This window comes from Enhydra lutris, unplaced genomic scaffold (genome assembly GCF_002288905.1).
Source record: "Enhydra lutris kenyoni isolate GAN:26980312 unplaced genomic scaffold, ASM228890v2 scaffoldscaffold9, whole genome shotgun sequence".
NCBI lineage: Eukaryota > Metazoa > Chordata > Mammalia > Carnivora > Mustelidae > Enhydra > Enhydra lutris.
In genome coordinates this window covers 12,059,825-12,083,516 of record NW_019154093.1, presented here as the reverse complement: position 1 = coordinate 12,083,516, position 23,692 = coordinate 12,059,825, and the positions used below count along the sequence as shown (strand labels likewise).

General features: G+C 48.6%; 1 protein-coding gene across 2 annotated transcripts in view; it reads left to right on the top strand.

The window, feature by feature from the left end:
• The window catches only part of LOC111142826 (human immunodeficiency virus type I enhancer binding protein 3), a 120,789-nt gene that overhangs the window by 22,484 nt on the left and 74,613 nt on the right, over positions 1 to 23,692 (top strand). For both annotated transcript variants that reach the window (XM_022496150.1, XM_022496149.1), the window contains exon 2: positions 6,934 to 7,130. The gene's annotated coding sequence lies outside the window, so the exon portion shown is untranslated. The remainder of the gene's footprint in view (positions 1 to 6,933; positions 7,131 to 23,692) is intronic.

Here is a 23,692-nt window from a genome sequence, read left to right as displayed (position 1 = left end):
CTTAGCCTTGACTAAGCCTCGTGTGTAAAATAGGGTCCCAGTCCTGCCTTCCATCCTGCAGGCTGTGAGGGGAGGGAGGGAGATCGCCAGGGAGAAGCGCTGAACCCCATGGTCAACGCATACATGAAGCCACAAAGAATCTCTATCATTGGGAGGAGTGCATAATTATTTTTAATTAAGAAAAGTTATTGTCCTATTACTACTATTCCATGGGGTGGATTTGTCACCACTTACTTATCAAACTGCTTCCCTGCTGATGGATGTTAGGATTGTGTCCATGTTCAGTGTTAGAACTGTTACTGCAGTGATCACACGTGTGCATGCGTCTGTGTGTATGTATGTGTAAAATGATGTGTATTTGTGTGTGCACTTGGGAAGCTGCTGGGTTGACATAAATTTTGACCTCTTCTCTGCAGCACTGATGGTGGCAGTCGATTTCCTCTTTGCCAGTCAAATGGGGGAGAGTTGATATTGACTTTAACTTATATCCCTTTAATTATTAGTGAGGCCAAGCATTTTGCATATCTTTATTAGACATTTTCATTTCTTTTTTTTTTCCAGAGAGGGAGGGGTAGGGGCAGAAGGAGAGGGAGAGAGAGAATCTTAAGCAGGCTTCATGCCCAGTGCTTTAGTATTTTTTTTTATTAGCTTCTACTATTGTTTTATGGGTACTTATCATAGATCATGGATATTGACCCTTTTTTTATATGTTGCAAATAATTTATATGTAGCCTGCCATTTGTCTTGTAACTGTTGCTGAGGCCTTTTTTTTAATATGTAGTGCTTAATATTCTTGTGCAGTTGCACTCAACTTATCTCTTCCTTTAAGAATACTGAGGCTTGGGGCACCTGGGTGGCTCAGGGGTTTAAGGCTCTGCCTTTCCCTCAGGTCATGATCTGAGGGTCCTGGGATCAAGCCCCACATCAGGCTCTCTGCTCAGCAGGGAGCCTGCTTCCCCTTCTCCCTCTGCCTGCCTCTCTGACTACTTGTGATCTCTATCTCTCTGCCAAATAAATAAATAAAATCTTAAAAAAAAAAAGAATACTGAGGCTCAGTTCAGGTTTGAAAGTTATTTTTTAACACTAAGTTACATCAATATTGTAATAGTTCTGGTATTTGGTAGATTTGCTTCTGAGGTTTATTCGTTTCTTTAATGCAAATTAATTTATGTATGTATGGTGCATAGACCCTTTTTAAAATAGATTTCTCCAGCTTCCCTCACTCTGTATCCCATTTTGTTGCAAACCATTTATTTTACCTGTTGTAGGTTAATGGCTCATCCTGTCTTGCTACAATCACAAATCCAGAAAGGTAAGAATGTTCTTTTCTCTTTTATTCACTGCTGAAGCTCCAGCACCCAGAACAGTGCGGGAAACACAGTAGGCACTTAATAAATGCTCATTGAAGGGATAGACAGCTGGTTGTCACAGCTCTTTTATTTAAAGAATCCATTCTTCCTCCATTATCATTCCATCTTCAACAGTCTCTTCTGTCTCTTCTAACATCACTGCTGGATCAGGTTTTCTCCCTCTTCTTCACTTTTACAGTTTATAATCTTCTAGAAAATGATCTGTTTTCAAATTCATTGATATCAAGTGATGTATTAATTTCTCTCAATTTTTAAAATTGTGCACATACATGTTTACATCACCCTTCTTTTTTTTTTTTTTTAAAGATTTTATTTATTTATTTGACAGACAGAGATCACAAGTAGGCAGAGAGGCAGGCACAGAGAGAGAGGAAGGGAAGCAGGCTCCAGGCTGAGCAGAGAGCCCAATGCAGGGCTCTATCCCAGGACCCTGGGATCATGACCTGAGCCAAAGGCAGAGGCTTTAACCCACTGAGCCACCCAGGCGACCCTACATCGCCCTTCTTAACAGTTGTTTACGATTTGGCTCTTGGCTGCCACTCAGATTAACCAGAGGTTTGTCCCCGTTGCTGGTCTCAGCGAACCCGCCTGCAGTCTTGCAGAGGTGGTCGCTGTGTTTTTTCATTCTTTTTCTGTTAGACTATTTTGTTTATTCTCCCCTTTTCTCAGCCTCTTGGGTTAGATGCTTAATTGGTTTGGTTAACGTCTTTCTTCCTTTATCATGAAAGCGTTTAAGGTCTGAATCTCCCTCCAAATGCAATACGGCTACATTCCCCAGATTTTTTGAAAGCAGGGTTCTCAATGTCACACACTAATAAATATCTTACCATCATAGCTTTGTGCCTCTTTGACACTACTTGTTTAAAAAAGCATTTATAAATGGTTGTGTGCGCAGTTTACTTTTTCATTTTTTGCTGCTTGTTAATTTCTAGTTCTGTTGCATTGGGAATGGAGACTGTGGTATACATGTTGGAATTTGAGATTTTCTTATAGTCTGCTACAAGGACATTCAAGAAAGAGATGTTTTCTTTGCTTCTTGCATCTAGATGAAGTTAAGCATAAGAACTGTGTCTTCAAATCCTCCTTACTTTTCTTTGGTAGTTACTTGTACCACCAGACTTAGAGTACTGCATTCAAGAGCTATGCTGTTCTGTGTGTCCCCTCCTTGTGGTCCTAAAACTATGTTACCTCATATATTTTACAGTTCTGTGATTCAGGGTGAAGGTAAGGTTCATGATTTTTGTGTCTTTTTGGAAAAACAGACCCATTAGCAATCTAAAATGCCCCCCATTTTATTCTCTTTAACATTTTGGCATTTTATCGGCTGTTAATATTAACTTTTCTACATTGTTTTCATTACTATTTTGCTTGTTATGTCTCCTTGCCATTTCTTGAGTTCAACCTTTGTCCATTTGTTTTAAGTGTATCACTTCCAAACCGCATATGGCTGGATTTTTTTTTCCACTTAATCTAATCTCTTATCTTAAAATAGAGTAATTTAATTTAGTCACATTCTTATATTTATTGATATGTTTGGGCTTATTTTATGTCTTTTGGTTAAAATACTTTTTCCTTTCCTATCTAGCTGTCCCTTTCCCAATGTTTAATTGAATTAATTAATTGAATTTTTTGGTTTCCCCCCTCCCTGTCACACATAGTGGTTAAAAGGTCTGTATCTTATTATGTTTTCTAGAAATGGTTACCCTTAAATTAAGAAAACCCTTGCTTCTGGATTAATGTCAAGAATTAAATGGTATCTAATTCCCAAAGAGATGAGACCATTATTATCAACATTGGCTTAGATCTGACTGTACATTTTTCTCATTTATTGTTCATCACTGTTTCCTGTGTATCCTGTCTTGCCCTCCCCCGAATCACTTATTCTGATACAGTTTTTGTTTTATTGTAGTAATTCCTTGAGTAACTGTTTTAAGAGAAGATAAGTGCGTGGCATACTATTTTTAGTACTTCTTTCTTTGGCTTTAAGAAGGGGCAGAGTAACGGATCTTTTAACCCTTTTTCCTCAGAGCTCTGGAGTCTTTGTTGCCTTCTGGCAGTTAATGAAGGGGATGTCAAGTCCCATGTCAATTTGATTCTCAAAATTTCGGGACAGAGCTGCTCGTCTGGGTAAGGGGTAAAACATCACCTCCTTGGAGCTTTGGCATCTCCAGAGAAGGCAGGCAAGGTCGGGATTTGCTGAGGATTGAAAGCCTCCTTTAAAATAGATATGTCAATGTGGGGCTTCCTCAGGATCATGCTACGAATACAATCCAACAGACTAGGACTGAGGGAAACAGTGAGGGGGAATTTTGAGGCAAGGCAAGGGACTCAAAGAATCTTAGGTTACAAACTGTTGACTGATGAGCTGATGGATCCTTCCAGAAGTTTCTGTCATGAGCAATCAAGCCATCTGTCAGGGCTAGAGTCTCCTGGAAGAAGAGTGCTGCTAATGAAGACAGTAAGGCGTGGGGTAGGTCGTGTCTGTCCTCTCCTTCCTACTTTGGTCTCTCTGGAAACCCAGAAGATTCACTCATTATCCTTGGATTTCAGTAATTCCAGCCAGCCAGCCTGCCCCAGCTCCCACTGCCGCTGAGCAGGATTCCCTGGGGAATTTGGTGGGTGGGCCTTTGCTTGCCCCTGGTGGGTGAAGCTGGCTTAGCTTTGATTTGATTTTCTGTCATTTCTCCTTATCTGCTTTTTCTCAGACTTGCTGGCCAGCTGGTGCTACCCTAGAGCTGTTCTTTCTTGAACACTTCTCTTTTTATTTCACTGGTGTTGAGGGGAGAAGAGGTAAACACATGGGCTCCGTTTGCCTGGAGAGGCTCAAGTGTGTGTAATGTTTCCTGGTGACCGGGAGGCAGGTGTGTCCGACTGGCTCTCTTACCTGCTGCTGCTGGAGGCCAGAAGTGGTACTCCAGTGGTGCTGACCCCACTGGTTGGGGGCCGGGCAGGGGGAGAGCAGTGGCTTGCTTCCTGCACCCGATCTGGTCCTCCCCTCCAGCCACACCTCTGGTCCCAACCACATTACCTCACTGATTTCAAGGAAGCAGTGACCTCACTCCACTGCAAGATCAAGTCCAGACTATTCCATGCATCAAGTTCTCCCCACCCGCCAGCCCTTGCTTCCTGAGCTCTCACTGCCCCTCATCGCCAACCATAAGGACACCATGCAACTTGTTGAACATTCGGCCAGTTTGGGGTCTCCTGTCCGCATACCCTTCTTACTGTTTGAAATGCTCTCTCTTTCTCATGCATTCGGACACTGTCAGAATTGACCACTCTTTTCTTTATGGCTTCAAGATGCAGTTAAGATTTGCACAGGTAACCCTTTGTGTTCCTTCATTCCTGGCCCCTCCCGCCACATTGTCATTCCCTTGAAGGCAGGGGCTGAATCTTAACTCTTTCATGCTCAGCACTTACCATTGAACTTGACCCCAAATAGGTGCTGCATGTGTATCTGTTCAGTGAATGAGTCACCCAGGCAGATTCTAAAGAGAATTGCTCTACACCGACTGTGTGTGAGACCCTGTCCTGGTCTCTAGGGGTGGGGAGGGGGTTGCACTGACATGCGGAGGTGTGTGCGGTCACAAGGCCTGCAGGACTCTCAGAGTCTCTGTGCACATCAGGCCCTGCTGTTTATCTTGAGGCGCCACAAATACACTCTGGGTATTCTGGGGAGGCAGGACTTATATCCAGTTTTCGAGGGGCTGGCGGAGCCTTTTGAGGAAAGATAGTCAGGATTTGGCCAGGTAGGCATGGTTGTGAGGCGGAGGTCAGTAGCATTTGAGTCAAGGCCCAAAGGTGGGGAATCGTGGACTGGGTTCAGAAGATAGCATATTCTAAGAAATCAGTGTTTCCACACTGGGAGGGATGGCGCACAATGTTTGTATTAATAATGGAGATCAGAGAGGGCGGGGTGAGATCAGAGGCTGATGAACACCAAGGAGTGGTGAAAAGCTGGGATGCTGTGGAAGACAGAATTGGGAGATGATAGACGGAGGTCCCTGTGTAGCGGGTGTGATGCTGCCCTGGGATGGGGGGCAGGGCTGGATGGATTCTAGAGCAGCAGGTGCGGTGACAAGGGGACAGCCTGGTGGCTTTGGCTACCTGCATGCCCTGGAGGAACCTACAGTGGGATATAGTTGCCGGAACACTAATTCTTCCAAGGCTGTGCCAGTAAAATGCACGGTGTCCCAGAGAAGAAAGGGGGCAGTGCCCCAGGCCCATGTACAGGTTACTCTAGACCTAGATCACTGGGCATGTTGTGGGACAAGCAACGCCAGATCTTGAGAGACCCGGGAAGTACCTGCCATTCTTAACAAGCTGATTAGTAAGAACTGGTGCTCCCTCATTCATCCCCTAACCGGTAATCATGTTTGTTTGTTTGTTTGTTTTTTAAGATTTTATTTATTTATTTGACAGAGAGAGGCACAGAGAGAGAGGGAACACAGGCAGGGAGAGTGGGAGAGGGAGAAGCAGGCTTCCCTCAGAGCAGGGAGCCCCATGCAGGGCTTGATCCCAGGACTCCTGGATCATGACCTGAGCTGAAGGCAGACGCTTAATGGCTGAGCCACCCAGGCACCTCACCAGTAATCATGGTTGAGGCCCTGCCCAGAGCCAGACCTCCTTTGGCCTTGAATGCTCTGTTCTGTTTAGTGATTTGGGGAGTCCAGTGTGCTCTTGGGTCTACCTGTTGGATTTAATTTTCGACCAGTCCTGAATATTAATCACTTATGCCAGTGATAGTTGTTTTCCCTCGCTGTGTAACAAAGTGTCTCAAACTGAGTGGCACTTGTTTCTTAGCTCACAATTCTCTAGATGGGAAGCCTGGTGCAGAGAGGCTGGATTCTTTGCTCAGGGATGAAATCAAGGTGCCTGTGGGCTCAGCTCTCATACTGAGGCTCTGGGGAAGGTTCTGCTTTTCCAGGCTCATTCACTTGTTGTGGGAGTCCAGGTATAATCCACTGGTTGTAGGACTCGGGTCCTATTTTCTTGCTGGTTGTCAGTGGGGTGCTGCTCTCACCTAAAGGTGGACCCCAGTCCCTTCCACATGACCCCTCTGTCTTCAAGGCAGCAAACTTGCAAGTCAAACCCTCCTGATTCTAATCTCCATGACTTTCTCTTGGGCCACTAACCAGAGAAAATTCTGCTTTTAAAGAGCTTTCTTGGTTAGGTCAAGCCCATGGAACAATCTATTTTGAGATCAACCTTGTTCTGTAACATAACCTGATCACGAGAGTGAAGGGCACCATATTCACCGTCCTGGGGATTATGCAGCCTGTGTGCACTGGGAGACCCTGGAGGCCATCTTGGAATTCTGCCTTCTTTTCTGTGGAGAAATAGGGACTCTGAGAAGTTAGGTGGTATGTGTGAGCTACAAGGGGATGCCAGGGCTGCTTCTCACACTTGTCTCACCAGGGGACATGGGGATCTAGCCCAAGACAAGCAGCATGGGAAGCACTGTGGGGGCCTGGGCCTCCTGGAACCAGCCAGAAATTGTTCAGTATCTGAAGAAGTTGACCAAGCAAATTCTTTGACCATACTTTTCGACCATCCTCTGCAGGATTTGAGGCACAACCTGGCAGCCTCTAACTATTTCATGGCGGAGCCTCAAGAGATACTGGCCAGGCCAACTCTCCCTTCCAGAAGGCAGAGCAGAACGTGAGAGGAAGGCCACGCAGTGGAAGTGGACATGAACGCTGGTTTCCAAAGAGAACAGTGTTTTAGTTTTGGTCATCGAAAGTGGTGCCTTCAGCACAGGTAAGAAACGGGCTGTCATTGAGTTTGCTTGCTGGGGACACCATCTTGGTCTTTCTTGCATGAGCTTGCTAATGTTCTTCCTCTTTCGAGTGTATTCCTCTTTCAAATTTTTATTATGAGTTATTATTATTATTATTATTTATTACTGTTGCCTTCCTTGAGTCTCTGTGGAAATCGGAAGTCCTCAGGACTTCCTTGGTGAGGAGCAGAGACCTTGAGGGCCAGCACTCTTTCCCTGCTCTCACCTCGTCTCCCTAGTTGTATTCCTAGTTCCTCAGTTTCCCTTCTGTCCCTGGCAGCACCTCTTTTCAAGGAACCACAGCCTCCCCACATGTGAGCCCCCACACCAGAGCTCCACTGTCTTCTCTGCTCCCTTCTCCACCTACCCCTATGATGGCTCTGGCCTGAGGAGCCCCTGGCCACTCCCTCCCTCCTCAGAGGAGCACAGTGGGTGTTGAACCTGAGCCGCATCTCTTCAGGCCCCTCCCTGTGGTGAGGAATTGAAACAATGTCAGGTTCTCAGCCCTGGCTACATGTTAGAATGTTCCAGAAAGTTTTTTAAAATTCCAGTAGTGGGGCCCCACCTTCAGAGATGCTGACTGAATTCGCCTGGGGAGGGGCCCTTGTGACTATGTGGTTAGCTCTTCAGCTCTGTGTTGTGGTCCCAAGTTAGGTTCGGGTGGTGGTTCAGGTTAGGTGTGTAGGGTTCAAGGTCTTTGGGCTGGGACTATGTCTTTGGATGTTTTGTCTGACTTTGGGGTATATTGGAATCACTTAAGTAGGTTGCAGGGGGTGCCTGGCTTAAAAAAAAAAAAAAAGGTAGATTCCCTGGCCTACCCGTGTTCTCTGAATCAGACTCTTGGGATTGGCACTACAAAATCTGTACGTGGATTCAGATACAGCCAATGTTTAGGGGCTCTGGGGCCTCCTTCTTGGAACTCTGGTGATGCTCACCCTGTACTTGGGTCTTTGGGTTGAGCTAGGAGTCCCGGGGGGCTTAGCAGGCTGGGTGCAGTGAGCACTGCTTCATCTCCTTCCTCCAAGTGCTCTCTCGCTTGCAGAGAGAAGGACAGGGCCTCAGGCAGCCCTCAAAGATAGCATCACTGTAACTCAACCAACCTGTGGGCCCAGGGCTCTGCCCACAGCTCAGATGCACCACGTGGGTCCCCTAGACCCAGGCTGCGACCAGGGCTTTTCAGTGGAGATGGAGGAATCACCCCCTTGGTCTCTGAGGAAGAAGGATGGAACATCTGTACCTCCCTCTGAGAGGAGAGGTTTGATGTGGTACCTGATAGTGGAGGCTCTGGATCTTCCTGAGTTCAAATCCCAACTCTGGCACTGACTGGTTTTGTGAGGATTTACTATTTAGAAGGCAAGTTGCTTGGTCATCTGACCTCAACTTTCCTGCTCGTAAAATGAGAAAGTGATGGCTGTTACCCACCACGTTGTGGTGCAGATAGATGGCAGGCCATAGAATGCAGCTGGACACATAGCGAGGGCTCCCCAGATGGGAGGCAGCCCTTCTGACTCAGGCAGGCGGGTTGGCCACCTCTCTGCCCTCGTGGCAGCTGCTCTGTGACAGATCCGCCAAGCTCTACCATCTGGTCCTCAAGAGTCAGAGCAAAGAACAGCCACCAGCACTGCATATGAGGTCTGGCACTTTAAAGACGAGCCCGAGTACTGCTCAGACCCAAGTGAGTCTTGGTTCTGTCACCCTTTTCGTAGAGAGAAGGAAACCGAGCACAGAGAGGTTCAGTAGTTTAAAGATAGTCACACCTAGAGAAGGATCAGAGCCTCAGGCTGCAGAAGACCCAGCACTGTCTTCTCCACCAAGACGCTTCCTGAAAAGAAGCAGTAACAGCTTCAAGAATGACCCTTCCCCAGAAATAGCTACATTTTAATAGGAACAGTAGCACCATAAGGAATGGGTCCCCTTCCTTGGGACGTCTCATGTCTCAGGTTAGCAGTTGTTTCTTCCTGCATATATCACAGCCTTTGTGGGTCTCCTCCACCAGGGGTCTCAGGGCACTGGGTTTATTTAGCTAGGTGTGCAGGAAACACTTGAACCTGGCTGGAGGACAAAACCTCTGAGGGATGCAAAAAGAGATATGGGAAGACCATCTAGGGTAGTACAGGGAAAGGGTAGGGTGCAGGGGGGATCTTCCCCAAACCTGGTATTTGCCCTCCCCTACTTCACTGCTAAATTCTCTTTTTGTCCGTGTGGGCTGTGCCAGCTGTGTAGAAGAATGGCTAGAAGATGGGACTGGTCTAGAGGGAAATAAGCTATCAGTTCCAGCAAGAAATCTGGGCCCCGCCCCTTCCTGTGCTCTCCCTGCGGAATAAAAGCCTCTGGGATTAATGGAGTGCTGACTTGGGGCTTCCAGAGCTTCCAGGTCCTCATGGCCCCATGGCTGGCCCAGCCTTCCCCAGCCACCACGGAGGGGGTTGGAACAGCTGCTGTCTGAGGCAGGTGGAGGGCTCAGGCCTGGGCTGATAGGAGCCTCCAGGGGCATTGCAGACTCCCCTGTGCAGGGGAGGCCCATTCACACATGTGAGCTTGGGAATGGCTATGCTTGAGATTATCCAAGGGCAGGGAGATGTGGAGGGAGCTGGCCAGGGCCTCTCTCCAGACTACAGGCAATAAAGCATTTTCTCAGCAGCTAAGCTCTCTGCTAGTAGTTTGCCAACTCCTGTGGTCTTAGAAGCCATTGTTCAAAGTCAAATCCTCCATGGAATGCCAATAATAAAACAGATGCAGGTAGTTGTTTATTAATATACATGTATCATTTAAATTCAAAATTTTGTTATCTATTTATAATGAAAACGGTCAGTAAACGCACTGACAGCTCAGGGTCTAGAACAGGAATTGGCAAACTCCTGCCCGTGGGCTTAATCCTAGCTGTTGCCTGAGTTTTGTAAATAAAATTTTATTGGGACACAATCATACCATTTATTTCCACATTATTTATGGTTGCTCTTTTGCTCTAATGGCTGAACTAAGTAATTGCGACAGATTCCCTCTCCCACAAAGTCAAAGATATTTACTATTTGGTCCTCTATAGAATTTTTCTGGCCTCTGTTCTAGATAATCATTTAATCCCTTACCAACTATAGCATCTAACATTGCTTTTTTACTTTTTGTTTTATTTGGATTGGTTGCACAGCATTAAGAAAATTCTCGATCCTATCTATATGGTGATATGAAGGGTTCCAGACTTCTAACAGCTTAGCTAAGCTCGAGATGATTGTCAGTTCCATGCCATATGGACATTGGGGAAGGAGCAAGAGGGAATTCTGGTTTGCATCACTGACAATATCAAGCAAACTGCTTGAATCCCTCCTTATTACAACACTCAGACAGGAAGCCCACAATCAGTGATGACGTTTCTGTGATCATTCACATATGTAATCTCATATCATGGAAAGTTTTAGAGTATACTTGTTTGTGTGGTTTTATGTAAGCGTGTTTAGTCCCGAATTTAAGAAGCAGCAACATAAAGATGCCCAGGAAAGAGCGTCAGTCTTTAGTTGAAGACATGTTTTAATACCGAAGTTCAAGACCTACGCAGACTTTTGTCTGAGTTCTGCACAAACCACGTTCAGCCGGCCACCCCTGTTTGTACTTGGTGTGTTACTGCGATGGGCTATAGAACACGTCTGACTGTGCAGGTCCATTTTCCATGACAGTTTTAGGTAGGAGGAGTCATGCTGTAGTTCTGGAATAAAATTCTCGAGTGACATTTGAAGAACTTCTGAAACGGCTCATGGAGCACAATTTGAAAGGCACCCCTTCAGCAAATACTGGTGGTTCTCATTTCTGTGCTCTCCGGAGCCAAGGGTGCTGGGGCTGAGAGGCAGAGGAGGACGGTGTGGAAGGTGGGGGTGGGGTCATGCTGTGGATGGCGGGAGAGGGTCACGGGGCAGGTGAGGGGCACAGCTCAGTGCTAGAAGAAGTTCCTGGGAAACAGTGACGCCTCGTGGGCTCCTGCTGAAACGGGGGTGTCTCCTAACGATTGTTGATGACCTAAGCACAAGCCCAAGGCTGCCCTCATGACTTCCAGCCTTTGGCTCAGGAGAAGAGGTCTGGAGGAAGGTGGGGAGAGTAGATTATGTGCAGAGAAAGCCGAGGCGTAGGGCTAGGGGATATGGAGGGAGGACACAAATGGCTTCTAAGGAGCAGGCAGAGACCCCTGCAGCCACCTGACAGATCCAGGTGTGGGCCGGGGGAGAGGGAGTGGGACGGCAGAGCGGGCAGCAGGCTCAGCATGCCAAGCAGGTTTGTGTGGAAGGAGGGTCTTGTGCATGACCTGGATGGGGACCAGTGTCCCAGGGAGGTGGCGGCTCCAGTTGGGCCGTAGCTTTGGGCATTTGAGGCAAAGCCCGCAGAGTTAGGAATATAACCCAGGAGTCCCTGCTCCCAGGCCGCCTGCCTTCCCTGGTGGGTGCCGGGAAGGGAGGGGCCGGCCTGGTGTCTTTGGGAGACTGTGGGCTGGAGAAGGCCTTTCAGGGATAAAAAACCACCAGTTCTTTCTGAGGTTTTGCTGCTCACCCCATCGAAAAAGAACATTTTTAGATTTTAAAAGGATGACCTCATTTTTTTTCTTATTTACATAGCCCTGTTTGTTTATATAGTCCTTTAAAAATAACAAACGTGTGCTAAGCTTAGGGCTCTCTCCCACCGCCAGTGGCAGAGCCACCGTGTGGGGAGAAACACCTTTTTATCTGAGAGAGGGGCAGCTTTGTTTCCGAGGACAGATGGGAGCAAAACGGGACAGGTAGGAAGTTTCGTGGTTTTTCGTGTCGCTTTTCCAAAATAGCCACACTCCTGCCTCCCACTTCCTGCCTGACTCGACTCAGGGAAGATTTTCTCCCGTAGACGGCTTGTGTTCTGTGAATTCTCAAGGAAACTCGAAGGGATCTGTCAACCAGCAAAACATGCTTGACCCTGAAGACCTTGAGCTTGGCACTGGGTTTGCTTTCTGGCTCTGCTGCCTACCAGCTGTGTGACCTTGGGCAAGTTGTTCCACTTCTCTGTGCCTTATCTATGTGCCTTATCTATGTGAGACGAGAACAGCACTACCGGCAGTTGCTATGCGGAGCTGACGAGGGAATATGTATAAAGGGCTTAGCCCAGTGCAGATACATGCGACTCTTAATAAATCTCTTGATAAACAACAGTAGTGGTGTCATAGCTGCCCCCCACCTGGAGAGTTACACTAACCTCTCAACCGCCTTCCCTTCCTGCCAGCTTGACTACTCTAGCCCATCCTTACGTTGTCCCAGAGGGATAGGAAGATAAAAATCTGACCATGCCGTCCCCTGCTTAAAATCCAGTGGTCCCTTCCCACACGCGTGGCAGGGAGCAGCAACACTTTTTTTTCAAAATGGCCAGATAGTAACTATTTTAAGCTCTGCGAACCCGCGATCTCTCTTGCACCTGCTTCTCTCTACTGTGCTGCGTGCAAGCAGCCATGGACAGTGTGTAGAGGGATGGGCGTGGCCGTGAAACTTGATGTTCAGGAACTAGCAGCAGGCTGGATCCGCCTACCCCTGACCTACAGGATGAGCCAGTCTCCGCTCCTCTCCTCGGGGCTCTGGGGCTCCCAACCCATTCCCGTCCTCCATCTCTCTCCTTCCTCCTCGCCCACGGCGGTGCAGAACGGACTCCTCACACTTTAATCCTTTACCCCGAGTACCTTCCTTCTGGATTCTCCTTCTCTTCCCCCCTCGTCACCTCCCCTGTGACATTAGGAACCTTTGCTCAGGGTCCCTGTGGGACCCTGTGGGACCCTCTCTGTATTTCTACTCCGGGCAAGTATGCAAGTACCCTCTATCTTTGCTTTACAGGGGGCACCCCTCATGCAGGAATTGCACCCCTCCTCCTTTGTGTGCCCCTGGGTTGTGTTTACGTGTTCAGAGATGCTCGGTAAGCATTGCTATTGAACTCAAAGATCTGTAAGATGGACAGCTGCCCTCAGGGAGCCTACAATCTGGCCAGAAAGCTCAGACGGGAGCTGGTGAGAAGCCCACCAGCAATCCAGGAGGGAAATGGCAGGGAATGTGCCCGCTGGGGTACCCACAATAAGGTGTTTCTGACCTTTATGGAGGAAGGAGAAGTCATTTAAGTTGGGCCTCGCAGGGTGAGAAAGGAACTTTCAGAGAGAGAGTTCAGGAAGGCTTTCCATGCTGGGGAAGTGGCAAGAGAAGAGTTTTGGGTTCAGGCTGGTGAGCAGATGACTCGGCCTGGTGACCATGGAGGGCCCTCCTGCGAGAGACTGGGACCGGTGCCTGGAAAGCAGGGTGGGGTCTGCTGAGGGACTGGGGGGATGGAGAGGGAATTTGAACTTTATCTCATGAGCCAGAATTTCTCCAAGTGTGGTTCACAAACCATCCCCCTACAATGGTATCACCAGGGGTGTTTCTCTAAAATGCAGATTCTATGGTCCAATCTCAGGAAGCTGGGAGGTTGAAGGGGGTCAAAGCCACGGTCTGTAGGAGGAGGAAAGCTGCAGTATGCTTGAAGACAATGATCAGAAGCATTCTTTAGATGGACATCCCCTGTGGGTGTCCCTGCCAGGCCGGGGAGAGGAGAAGCAGGGAAGAATCATCTTTCCCAAGAGTAGAGAAGGACACTAAGGCTCAGCCATGGCAAGCGACTTTCCCAAGATCACTCTGTGACTTACTTGCACACATGGGACTGGCCAACTCGGACTAAGCTTCCTCTCGTGATTTCAGGGCCTGGGGTGGTCCTAGAGGGTCCACAGTGGGAGGAAGGACAGGTATGGTGAATGTCCCCAGACCCCAGCACAGCCTTCAGGGCGCTTGGTTAGTGAGTGTTGAACCAGTGAGGGAATGAGTGGGCCAGATGGATGAATCGGCAGTGGGGGGCAGGAAGAGTGGGGTTGTGGGGTGCTTCTGAGCCTGCAAACCTGGAAGTGGAGGAGGATAGCTCTCCCAGAGGGAGAGGTCAGCAGGTTGTCCAAGCCGAGCCGTTGTCACTGGAGACGCAGGCCTGGGGCACTCCAAGGCAGGCCAGGTGATGTGTGTAGCTGGGGAAGCTGCTAATCAGCCAGGGTGAAAAATGCAAGAGAGACACAAGGGATTAAGGACCAGAGCCAGAGGGAGGCACACGCACCTCTTCCAGTGAGAGAGCCCGACAGGTGTGTCGAGAACGGAGTCAGGATGGGCGGGGGACCCCCTGAGCAGAGAGGTATCCCCAGCCAGTCCCCTGGGCACGTGGTCTGAATAAAACCAACTAACCTCGAAGAAATGGTGCCGTGGGTAAATAAAAATGTCAATCAAAATAAAACCGAAATCACGATTTTCTGTTTGCCAGAGATTTGTGCTTCCGACCAGCAGAGCTGCAGGTGTGGGAGAGCAAGTGGGAACTGGAACTGCCTGTCCCACCTGTCAGGACAAGCCATTCTGTCTCTGCTGGGGTTCTGGCTGGCAGGCTTCCTTGGGATCATTCTGTGGCTCCAAGCCTTCCTCTCCTCTCCTGGGTCTGTCTTAGCTCCTCCCTCTTCCCTTCGGTCTTTCTCTTTATCCACTCCGAGGCTCTTCCCCGCCCCGCCCCTCCCGGGGAATAGAACTCTGTGCAGAGGGGCTCAGCTGAGGCCCCCAAACCCGGTGGGGACTAGGAGTCTCCCACTGGAGGGCTTTTAAAGTGACAGAGAGGTTTTGGGGCTTGGAGATTCAAGGTACCTGAGAGTGGGGTGGGGCGGCCATGCCTTGGGGGCATCTCTCTGTGGGTGCATCTGGGAATCGGCTGGACAGGGCTGAGGAGGCACTGATGCCCGGGTCTGGCGTCCCCGCATCAGGTCTTAAACATAGAGCTTCTCAGCTGGCCTCCCTGGAGCCTTCAGAGCCTCTCCTTCCAGTGATCCTGCCTGTGCCGCCAAGCTCGTCTCCTCCCCCAACTCTGAACTTACATGGGCTCTGGTGCGGTGACATGAGGACGGCCATCACTGTCACCCATCTTCAGAGATGGAGCCTCCTTAAAATCAGCCAAGCCTAAACAGAAGTTGCCACATACCGTTCTAGCCACCAAGATGCAGATTCCTACCTCTTGGAGTTCCATAGTAGTCGGGGAAATAGACGGCCATTTTGCCCCTTATCATATACTGTATATTTCATATTATCTGTAAAATAAATAGACAGATGTTATCTTATACTTACGTAAAGTACCTAATGTGTGGCCAGGCGAGCCAGGAAAGAAAAGGAACCAGGTGGTCAGAATTGGCCTCGGAGGGTGGCATTGGAGCAAAGACCTCAGGGGTAAGGGAGTGAGTGCTGTGCTCTTTGGGGAAGAGTGTTGAGGCCATGGTGAGATCATGTTGGGGGGTACCCCCAGGGGGCCAGTGGGGCTGGAGGGGTGGGGGAGGAGGCCTAGGAGGAAAGGAGGCTGGAACTGGGATGGAAGGGGTTGGGGCAGGTAATTGAGAAGCCCTTGGAGGTCTGTTGAATGTTCTAAAAGGCCCACCCTAGCTGTGTGTGGAAGCTGTGCTGCAGGAGGCCAGGCAGGACCAGAGGCAGACCAACTGGGAGGCTGATGTCGTCACCAGGAGGTGACGGTTTCGCCGGCCAGGCTGGCGGCTGTGGAGGCAGTGGGAAGTGGTCGGATTCTGGGAAGTGTCTGCGATGTGAGGTGTGAGAGAGTCCAGGGGACAAGAGCCCTGCTGATGGTCAAACGGACTCAGGTTAGTTAACCACCACCCACCCCCCAGTCTCAGTTTGCTCGTCTGGAAAATGGAGCAGTTGTAGAGATAACATCCAAGATATCTTTAGTTTGGGAAACTCCCTCCTTGAGCTCCAGGACTGAGGGCTGGGGTGCTTGGGGGAGGTTTTTGAACTTGGGGTAGCACTTGTGTTTAACTAAGAGGGGTGCTTGACCAGCACCACAGACAGAGGCGGGGAGGGGCAAGAAAAGCACACCAGGTCTGAGAATGGCAGGAGCACTGACTCCTGGGAAGCAAGGCTGAGAGGCCCATGCATGATGCCTGGGCCCTGGTAGGGAAGCAGGGCTGAGAGGCCCATGCATGATGCCTGGGCCCTGGTAGGCTGTGGCCCAGGGCCTTGGTAGAAAGGTGCTGGATGGACTCACTACACCCTTTGGAATAAACCAGCCATTTCAGGGCCTGAGCATTTTTTTCCCCCCCAAGACGGAGGCCCTGAATTTTGAGCGTTTTTAGATGGACACGCTCCAGCAAGAAGGAGCAAGCCTTGGCTCCCGTCTGGGGAGAGTTAACCTTCTGGCCCAGCATTGCATAACCACAGAGTCTGCTGAGTGCAAGGGGACTCTTCTGTGTGGCAGCCAGAGTGGCAAGCCTGGTGGCTCCGGGCTCTGGCACTGTCCCGAAGCGGAACAAACAGCCCTCCCTTCCTAGATAATGGCCCTCATTGAGCATTGTGTCCATGGCCAGCGCCCAGCACAGGGCTGCTCAGCCTGGGTAAGTTTCCTCTCTTGGCTCCTTAGCAAAATATTTACACTGTGCCTTTCTAGTAAAACGGTTCCTAGGGACCAGCAGGCAAAGGGAGCTAGAGCCAAGCACCCCCTGGTGACCCGGCTCCCAGCTCCCACACCCCACGCATGAACCTGGGCTGGTCATTGCCCTCCATAGCTCGTTTGTAAAATAAGGCATTGAGCTTGAAGACGCTTGAAGGTCTGTCCAGCTCCAAAGTCATTGGCGTTTTCCGTAATTGAAGAATGAGCTCCATTTTCTTATGTGGGGGTAGAATTTGGTTGGTGGGTCTTTTTCTCAGGAAGGCCTGTGAGTGGTTTGCGGGGAGCTGAAGAGGAGGACTGAGAACACTACCTGCTTGAATCCCTCCTACTGTGCCATTGACATCAGAAAAGATTCTGTCCCTCTCCCTGTGTCTTTCACTGGGGAGGAGCTCACCCCAGAGGGATCAACCCCAGGGGACATATAACCCCATTATCAGAGGAACATTTGAGGAAACTAGAGAAGAGAAGATTGTCCTCAACCATCCAAGGGATTATCCTGGAGACGGTGGGGTCAGAGGTGGTGTGTCTTCAGGACAGAATCAAAACCAGTGAGTGAAAATCACATGGCTTATTTCTTAGGAAGATGCTGCAAACAATAGGCCCCCTAGATGTTCCCATGCAAAACACATACCCTTTGGCCCATGGTCCTGTTTCTGGGAACCTGGCCTACAGAACAATAGCACCGGTCTATAAAGATATGTGTACGGAGGATGTTTATTACAAAATTCCAGTGGCAAAGAAAAATTAGAAAAACACAGGGTCTAGAGACAGATTGCCAGGGTTCAAATCTGGATCCCACTACTTACAAACTGGCATGAGACCTCTCTGACCATCAGTCTCCTCTTCGGTAAAATAGGGATTATAATGGTGCTTGCCCTGTAGGCTTGATGCATGTGAGGTGCTTATAACTGTGCCTGGTATATACTAACTGCTCAAAAATGTTGGCCTTTGACATAGAAAGATGGTCCATGAGAAAAGCTAGGGGCAGAGAAATGTGCACCATGACCAGGTTTGAGATGTACCCTTTGCCTTGGTTGACCTCAGTCATGCTCAGATTCACCCCCAAGTGCCCCAGGCTTTGGAAGTGGAGAGAGAGATGACAAACCAAGGAGATCCCCAGCCAGGGTGTCATTTCTTCCTCTTCAGTTCAAGTCGTACTTGTTAAAGTGATATTAGCACGATGAGCACAGGGTGTTTTACACAAACAATGAATCCTGGAACACAACATCAAAAACTAATGAAGTACTTTATGGTGACTAACATAATTTTAAAAAAAGATATATTCCTATATTTAACAAATATATTTAAATTAAAAAAAATTTTCAACCAAATAGTGACAACAAAATAGGCAATAATACAACCAACAGCAGAAAATCTAGCAGCCCACTTGAAAAAGACAACAGCAAATATAGATGGAAGCCACTGCACTGTCCCAGGGCCCTCCCTCCCTCCAAGAAGCAGTCATCACCCTGAACCTGGCAGTAACAGCTCCCTCGTTTTTTCTGAGCACCTGCTATGTGCCAGGCAGAGGGCCTCGTGTGGGAGTTACCTACTGAAAAAAAGAGACATGGTTCCTGCCCTCATGGGGCTTGCTGTCAAGTTGGCTGACACCCCATCCGTCCAACAGCCAGCCTCCTTTGGTGAGTTCCAGTCTTCAGTTATATAAATGTTCACCCATCCACGTGGAGCAGTGGCGACAGTGAGACTGGGAGGCTCCTGACATGGACATTGTCACTGGCTTTATGATTTGGGACAAGTCCCTTCTGTTCCCTGAGCCCCAGTATCTTTGTCTATCACATGTAGGCTGTAGGCTTTAACTTGGATGCCGTTCAAGGCCCTTCCCTTGGTGGAGTGTGATGAGAGACCCTAACCCAGGGCTGGCTCGTAGACTGTCCCCATCACTCTGTCAGGCGGAGGGTGGGAGGGGGAGCTTTGCTGTCCATAAAGTGTGCCCCAGTGCATCGAGAGTTAGGGGTGGGGGCTTATTTCTCAAGTGCAGGACACAAACTACTAGTAGGACATGAGGTGATTTTAGGGGAACATGGGTAAAATTCCCTACGTTAATAGTCATTTCTTTAATTCAGTAAAATCCTAGAGTTATACCTCTGATCCCTATTGCTCAGTGGAACCTATATTTTAACAAACTAAATTCATCAGTGTAAATGAAAATATCACATAAATAATCAAACAGATAGTATGTGTTTCGGGCAAAACTTGAAATGCTGGTCACCAAATGGCACGGTGTTTCCCAAACAAAAGCTAATGATGGAAAGGGTGGGGCCCCCTGGCATCTTAGATGCCAGCGGGCCCAGCCCAGTCCTGGCCCATGGGAGCCCAAGCCGTAGTAGAGGAATAACTCCATGGAGGGCTCCCTGTTGAAAACAGCATGAGACAAATTCCCTTCCAATCTTAACGCCAAGAAGAGCTATGCTTTTTCAGAGCACCTGGTGTGTTTATCATCAGGACATGGAGAATATGCAGCTGTGTGGTCCTTTCCTCTTACTGCCAGGAAGCTATACCCCAAACCTGGGGCCCAGACACAGCCACTGTGTGGGACCTTCTCTACTTATCCATGTTCTTCTATCCCACTGGTCTAGACCTTGTGTCTTCCCTTTCCCCTGGGTTGATTTGTGATTTTTAATTTGTGCTCCTGTTTTGTATTTTTAAACCTCATCAGATGCTCTGCGGAATAAAGCAGGTTAAAACTGTAAACAAACACACAGAAAGGAATTAACTATTAGCTAATTAATCAATTCATGGACGAACTACCTAAGACCAAAGCATTCTTGGCTCCACTCTACCTGCTGGGATTTCCTGCCAGGAGTTGTCCTCCTGGCTAAAAGGATGCCTGGGTTACAGTGTGTGATAATACAGTTAGGAGGACTGCTGTTCATTCTGCACCCCAAAATTGGAACCAGCAAGTGCTGAGGACGCACACCTTCTGTTGAGCTTGGAGGCCATCTTAGAAATGGGACTCTCCCTTCAAATTTGGAACAGCAGGCCCAGGACTGGTGGCTTGACACAGTTCTTTCCCCACTGGAGAATGAGGTTTGCACGAAACTGTTCCCTTGGGCCCTCCAGGGGTCCTACCTCAACCCCTGCAAGGAATATTCTGAGTATGGTCCCCATACCCAACTGGTTCCTAACCACTTGTTCTTTGCCTGCTCCAGACTTCCCCTGCTGTGACTACCATCTGATTCCCACACCTCCTGGTCCCATCCATCTATTGCCAGGCCCCATGCTGTCCTGATGGCTCATGCCCGCCGGCTTCTACCTGCATGTCCCCCAGGTATTATGGCCTTAGAACCCCCTAGGGCCCAGGATGCTATGAGAAACACCATGAAATACTGATATTTTTAAAGCAAATGACTAAAAACTTGATGCTAAGTGAAAGAAGTCAGACACAAAAGACCAAAGATTGTATGATTCCATTTATATAAAATGTCCAGAATAGGCAAATTCATAGAGACAGAAAGATAAATTAATGGTTGCCAGAGACTGTGTAGTGGTGGGGAGGAGGTGGGGGGAGGGAATGTGAAGTGACTGACTGCTAGTGGGTACGGGGTTTCTTTTTGGAGTGATGAAAATGTTCTGGAATTAGATAGTGATGACGGTTGCACAATCTTCTGAATACACTAAAAACCACTTTATTGTACATTTAAAAGGGTGACAGTTATGGTGTGTGAATTCTATTAGACACTGTCTAATAGAGCAGGTTGCAGAAGCTATGTTTACGAGAGCGACACTCAACTTTTAGAAAATCCGATTCATTAACAGATTGATGAAAATACCCCCTCTTCCCCAAAAAGGAATTAAGATAACTTGTGTAAACTACTCCTTAACCAAGGTTTCCCACAATTATAACTTCACTCATTTGTTCATTCACTCATTTGTTCATTCACAAACACCCACGAGTGCCCGTGGGGCGGGCACGGTGAACATACAGGTGATGAAAATAGAGCCTGTGCTTCCAAAATCTGTAGCTAAAGACATGACATGTGAAACCATTAGCTTGGTGAGGGGACACAGTATAAACTGGCTCAAGCCCAGCCCCACGCAGGTGGTAAGCAATCAAGAATGGGCCACGGTTGTTGCCACAGGAGAGAGGGGTTGTGTATGCCCTGAGGGGGGAGAGCAGAGGTGTGATCCTGTTTGGGAAAGAGATATCACTCATTTGGGCCAAACTTATTGGGAAACCCGTTTGAAGAGGATTGCCCTATGTCAGAGGAGCTGGGAGTTCTTGGAAGGGAGCACGCTGTCCCTGCAGGTGAGTGAGCAGGGCTGGGGCTCAGGGAACATGAGTCAGCACCCAGCACTCCTGGCTGCCTTCCACCACTCCCTTCCCAGGCCACCCTGGCTTCCCCTTCTAGATACCCCAGAACCTCCAGGCTGCATGAACCCTGCCAGATGGGTGCTGGCCAGCAACTGGTAGAGGCTGCCTCATTTCTGCAGGATAAACAAGAAACGCTATTGGGTCTTCTGAGGTTCTGGGACAAGGAAAAGACACCAGGGTCCCACGGTCTCTGCCCATCTTCTCAGATGCAAAGGTGAAGGGCGGGGGCAGGGGCTGGCATCATCAGGTTCTGGAGGGAGGTACCTAGGTGGGTGATTCTAGGCCCTGGTGAATTCATTTTTCACAGCCCTAAACCCCACCTGGCTCTGGAGCTCAGTAATGTCAGCCCTGCCGCCCTCCTTGTAATTATCCAGAACTGATTCTCAGCTTGTCTTCTTGTCACAAGATGTGATTCCTCTTTCTCACAGTGCCAGTCCCTTTGTCAGTCTATAGCTTATCTTTTCTTGTGGCTCTTTTCCTTTTTCCTGAATTAAAGGCAGTTGGTCCTAGTTCGTTCTGCAAGGAGGAACCTGTGTGTTATAACCCTTTCTATTTAACACTGGTCTGTTCGCTCCCTTATTTGTTCACGATGCCCTGGGCAACCAGAGACCTGTGCTTGGAGCTCTGGGAAGCACAGAGCAGTGGTTCTCAAAGGTCTACCTCCTGCTCTGTGCCCCCAGGTCATGCCTTCTGCCAGGGTAGAATTTTCAAAAATCACCTGTTCTGGTTTTGGTTTGGATGAGGAAAAGGATGTGTGAATTGAAATCAGCTTTTTTTTTTTTTTTTTTTAATTCAGCCTCAGAAAAATTAGACTTGGCAACATCTTCTTGCTTGATGAAGACTAGAGAGATTTGGGGAACAGGCAACAAGTCAGAAAACGCAGAGAGCTTCTCCCTTGGAGGTCACAAACAGCGCATTCCCCAAGTGTTTCTGGCGCTTAGGTGTCATCAAAAAAGGAAGACCCAAGTGAGAATTCCTGACAAGAAACTTTGGTCAGGATTCAGGATATACTGGATTAAACCAGGCTCCTGGGCTGGGACTGGTTATAGGCTGACCCTTGGGGTCCTCTCCTAGATTGATCAACCCTTTGTTGACCTATATTTCTGATGGGCTCTACGAGCCTGGTTTTCAGGAGCTAGTTACCTTGTCCTCTGGTCCATCTTACAAGGTCCCTTTCAAGAGTTTGACCTGATTCCCTCTACCCAGTGGGATTCCCCTAGGCCACCTGCTTTAGTCCTCTCTCGTTCTCAGTCGTTCATCTACCTGTGGACAAGCATTAGTTATTAAACACCATTTATTAGTGTGTCTGCCACTTTGCTGGGTGCTCAGGCTTTAATGGTGAATGAGAGAGGCTCTTTGGTCTAAAAGAAGCCTGTGTCTTTGGAGGGGAAAAGTCTGGAAACAAACTACAATACAGTGTGAGATGCACAGGGTATTTGACTGAATGTTAGAGGGACACCCAAAGCTTGATGTCTGGGGTGGTGTGCAGTCAGGGCTCTCCAGAGAAGCAGAACCAGCAGGATGTCAGTACATATATTTAGAGAGACAGAGAGATTTATTTTAAGGAATTGGCTCACCCAATTATGGAAGCTTGGGAAATCCAAAATCTGCAGGGTGGGCTAGCAGGCTGCAGACCCAGGGGAGTCACAGTTCGAGTCCAAAGACTGTCCATCTGCTGGCAGAATTCCTTCCTGCTCAGGCAATTTCAGTCTTCATGCTAATCAGGTCTTCCACTTACTGGATAAGTTTCGCCTATATTCTGGAGAGTGTCTGCTTTACTAAAAGTCTACTGTTTTTAATGTTATTAATCTCATCATAAAACACCTACGCAGAAACATCTAGTATAATGTCTAGGTAGCATGGCCCAGCCAAGCTGGTTCCCAATATTGACAAGCACAAGTGGTTCTGAAGGACACTGAGGAGTTTGCTGTGTCTAGGAGGGATGGGGCATTTGGGGCATTCTGAGAGGTCTACAGCTCCCAGTGGTGAGAACCACAGACTGGAAGGAGAAGGGGAGAGACAAGTCCAGAGACGCTAGCAGGAGCCCCTGAAGCAGCCTTCAGAACCAGGCCATGGACTCCATACTATGTGGAAGCCTAAGGGGTCTTAGGGAGGGAAGCTGTTATGGACTAGAGACAGCCTCTGGGTAGCCTCCAGGAATGGGATGGAGCCCATCTCTCCCAGCATGTAGTGCAGACAGCTACATGACTCTTGGGCCTGTGAGTGTCAGGAGGGTTGGGTGACCAGCTACCTCCAAAGGCTCTTTCCAGAAGCCAAAAGAGGACAGAAGCAGCATGTCATGTGACACATACATGGCATGTGACCATGCAGACCTCTTGGACAGTCCAGTCACTGACTATTGCCTGAACCACAGGCTGCCCAGGCAAGCAGGATGAGCTATTCCTGCCCTTCATGGAACTGGGTGGGCTTGCTGCCTCCGTGTTGGGACCGTCAAGGGCACTCTCCATGGAGGTGGACTCCGTAGGGTTCTAAGCTAATGGCCCTCAGATGGAAGGACTCGTCTTCCTTCTGATGCATCAGGATCCTGGAAAGGGCATCGGCCTCTCTGCCAGTGAACCACAATGCATGATTTCCTAACCACTAGCACACAAGTGTCCAGCTCCATATCCTAGAATTGTCAGAAGATAAAACCTTTTTTGAAAAGATGACATCATAATATTAGAAAACAAGACAGAATGCCATCCATGGACCAAAATGTTGATA